The following is a 4,162-nucleotide window of genomic DNA, read 5'->3' as shown; positions in this document are numbered from 1 at the left end:
CAGACAGGTAGTAAAATAAACATATATTTCAGGAAAGTCTTACTGGAGGAAATGGAAGGAGGTGGCAGTTCAGGAACATGTAGTATAATGGGGGCAGGAAGCCGACCCGCAAAGAATCTACCTACAGACACGGACTCTGGCTTGGAAGGTCTAGATTGATCAGGCTGTGCAAAGCCCAGGTTTGGTCATTCATTCCTTATTTCCATAGGATCTCAAACAAGAGTTAGAGGAGGGATCAGCCTGTGCCATTGGTGAATCCATGTCTCTACCCTGAGTCCCGAAGGGGCTCAGACCAACCTGCCTCACCTGGGTCAGGGCTTAGGGCAGCCCAGATCTCTCTTCCTTTTAACTGGAAGTTTCCTTGTTCTCCCTGCTGGGAGAAGGCCTGGGAGGCCAGAGTGAGAGGGAAGGTGAGCAGACCTGCATCTGTGGTGCGAGGGGAAGCACCTGCAGTGGCAGCAGCGGCCACCTCTGCCTACCCCCATGCTCAATCCCCCCACCTCCTGGGGTGGGCTCAAGCTCCTGCCCCACCCTGGCTGTCCCTAGCTTCCTAATCCCAATGGGATGTGGGCTGAGGAATCTGGAGCCAAGACTTGGGGCTGCTGGGTGACAGTAAAGCCACAGGGGACAGGTAAACTGCCTCGTTCATCCTTTCCCTCTTGCAGGCTTAATAAGGACCCCAGGCATTAGATCACAGCACATACAGAACGGTATAGCTGGGAAGGAAGTGGGGAGGGATTCTGTTTCCTGGATTTGGATGAGAAGCCATGAGCAACATGCAGATAAGTGTCTTTCATTATGGAGCAGTCACTCAGCACTGAGCTGGGATCTTACGTATGTCTTAGGCACGTATTTGGCTGTAAAAGAGATCCAGACTAACAATGATGAAAAGAGATGGTGTTTTTTCTCATTACCAACAGCATTACCTGCTGATGAGGCCATCAGGAGTCCAGGCTTTTCTATACTTTTGTTCTGATATCCCTTGCATATCAGTTTTCATCTTTCTTGCCTTAGAATCCCTAGAGGGTGAGGACTCCAAGGATCTCACCCACAGGGGAAAGGAAGATTGTGTCTTCCCCCTTATCAAGAAAACAAAATATTTCCCACAACCTTCCTCCCCTCCAGTCTTCCGCTTAGGGCTCATTGGCCAACACTGGATTATGTGACCATCCCTAGCTACAAGAGAGACTAGGAGAACAGAGAACAGGATATCTGTGATTGGCACAGAGCATTAGTTTTCAAGCTTGCCTTGAACCCTTAAACTCAAGTGATCCTATCCTCTCACCCCCAGTGGCTGGGACTATAGACACGTACCACCACATCAGGCTTTGGCTGTGCTCTCGGAGATTCTGACTCAGTTGGTCTGGGCTTGGCATTGGTATTTATTAAGTGCTCCAAAAATCTAGGTTTTTTTTGTTTGTTTGCTTTTTTATTGTAATTGCTTTTCACTTCATTATGGAGCCAGCTCAAGTAGCCATCCTCAACCACATCCACCCCAGGCTCTGGGTGAGCTGCTTTGCCTTGCTGACTGGCTTCCCAGTTTATCCTGTAGCCCCTGCTCCCTCTGGGGTCAATTATTTAGGTGACTAATTAATTAGTCAGTTTGCAGGTCATTCACAGATGAATTTGCAGTTAGTAACTGGTTAGCCAATCAGTTGGCTAACCAATAGAATGATTAGTTGGCCTTTTCTCTTGTTTATGTGTCTGGCGCATCTTAAGCACTTGATAAATATTTCTTTGGATGAATTAATCCATAAGGAGAGAGATGGAATGGAGTCAACACAGAATCAAATGAGATAGTAGCTGTGAAATCACTCTGAGAATGGTAAAATACCGTACAGATATAAGATATAAATGTACATGAGAAATTGCTTTCAAAATGTATAGTCAGAACAAATTTTGTCAACCATTCACCAAAGAGTTACTGTTTCCACATTTCTAAAATGAAGAACTACCATTTTGCCCTGCTGCTGGCAAGCCAGATTTTACTTTCAATTTTAGCAACTTTGTTAATAATTAGTGATAGCATGTATGCTTTTTCCTTTTTCCTTGATCCTAGTTTGTCTTTTTTTTTTTTTTTTTTAATGTAGAGACAGAGTCTTGCTATGTTGCCCTGGTCTTGAATTCCTGGCCTCAAATGAGTCTCTAGTCTTGGTCTTGCAAAGTGCTGGGATTACATGTGTGAGCCACTGTGCCTGGCCTCTAATTTGTCTTTCTACTTCTATTTGTATTAGCTAATTTTGGTAAAAACTACCTTATGTCTTTTTGGGGAAAAGGAGGATAAACTTCCTTTTAAAAATTCTTGGGAACAAATCTTTACCAACCACCTACCACATGCCAGGCATTTACATGAATTAATTTAGGCAATCCTCACAATAAGCTAGTAGGTTGGTGTGTTTAACCCCATTTTATGTGGGTGTTAAGGGACTTGCCCAAGATCACATAGCTGTAAGACGCTGAGCCAGGAGTCAGAGCCAGGTTTCAGAAACCAAAGTCTTCCTGACACCAAACCTAAGCACTTTTCCCTAAGCCAACCCAAATCAGTGTGGAAGATGCTTAGTTACAGATGATTATTTGTTTAGCTAGCTCAGGAGGATTTTTGTATTCTGAACTCCTCAGAGCAGCTGTGGACAAGTTGGTCTTTTTCTTTTCTCCATAGGATATTTATCTGCGAAGACATAGATTATAAGCTACTCTATTATTTTATACACTACAAAGAAGAAAAAACACTGCTGATTAGACTATGACACACCTTTGACCATAAGATGCCAGCTGATTTCAGAGATGTCAAAATGTGAAGACTGTGTGTTAGAGTCAGGGAAACAAGGCTTTCTCTTCCGATAATGGGGCTGTGTGTACATGACTCCTCCTCTCTGCCTTGCCTGCTGGCTCTCTGTGCCTTTCTTTTCACTGCCAAACCTTGCCCCATCCCTTCCATATCTCATCTCTCCACATCATTGTGAACTAGTTGATATTGATTTAGGCTGTCTCCCATGAGTCTCCAGAGAGGCTTGCACTTATAGAAAGGCTCCAGGCTCGTTTTTTCCAAGAGCTACGCTATATGGTCTCATTATGAACTTCCTCCCATGACTGTCAACAAATTCTTTCCAGAGACTGGCCTGACTCTAGTCCTTCCATAGTACCTGGTGATTCACCGCCCTCCCTGTTCACCATTCCACACAGTAGTTGGTTGGTTAGTCTGTACACTATTTGCAAGGGATTTCCCTACAGGCTGTTGGAGAGGGCATGGGAGGGAGCCTGGGAGCAGGAGCTGTGGCATGTCATCTAGGTCCCCCAAACTCAGGAAGCACAGCTCCTCGGGCATCTCCAGCAGAAGGCAGGATTGGGGGAGGTTTAAGCTTCTCCGCCCCCTCTGAGGTCCTCCTCTCCCTGGATTGGGACTCCAAAAAGAGGAGCTTGGAGGGAAGATGGGGTGGCAGCCTCTGGTACTGCTGGAGTGAAGGAATTCCTGAGCAGTGGGCCCACTGTTGAGCTGGCTCACAGGCTCCTGACAGCGGCCACAGCTGACTTTTTTTGAGTTGGTGTTTTGCTTCCTCCTTTGAGTGAAGGAGGCCTTGAGGCCGGCTTTCCATTTCCTAGCATCAGAAAAGGGACAGACCCAACCAGGAAATAAATTTCCCTGTTCTGTTCCCTTCAGTCTAGTTTTGAGGTCAGAATCTGGAAAGGAGCAGACAGGGGCTGATTGGTGAGGTTGGGGACACCAGTGGAGGGAGGGATGCAGACCATGCTAAGAACTGAGGGGCTAACCTGGGAATCCTTAAGGACAGAGAATGTTGGGGCCTCTGCAGGTGGGTGGGCAGGCCTATCTTTGCCCCAGTATTCTGGGCATGTGATAGGCCATGAGGCTGGGGCCTAGGCTGGGATCCACATGGATCTGTCTGCCTGTGAAGCTGCAGGTTCCTGTGGGGAGGTACAGACAGACCTAGAGAAATAGAGGTGAGTAGAGACAGATCCTAAGGCTGGGCAGGGAGGTCTAGGCGGCTGAGCCCTTCCCTGCCCGGAAAGGGCACGGAGGCCGGGCTGGCTAGGAGCAGGACGCTGCAACACTGGCTTCCTCCTCAGCTCTCCAGGGTCTCAAGGAGCTGCCAGAGGAGTCCTGGCCCTCGACCGCAGCTTGCCCAAGAGGCTCTGCCAAGCCCTC

Source organism: Carlito syrichta, unplaced genomic scaffold (genome assembly GCF_000164805.1).
Source record: "Carlito syrichta isolate Samal-C Ts95f unplaced genomic scaffold, Tarsius_syrichta-2.0.1 Scaffold314028, whole genome shotgun sequence".
Classification (NCBI taxonomy): Eukaryota; Metazoa; Chordata; class Mammalia; order Primates; family Tarsiidae; genus Carlito; species Carlito syrichta.
Note: the sequence above shows the minus strand (reverse complement) of the source record.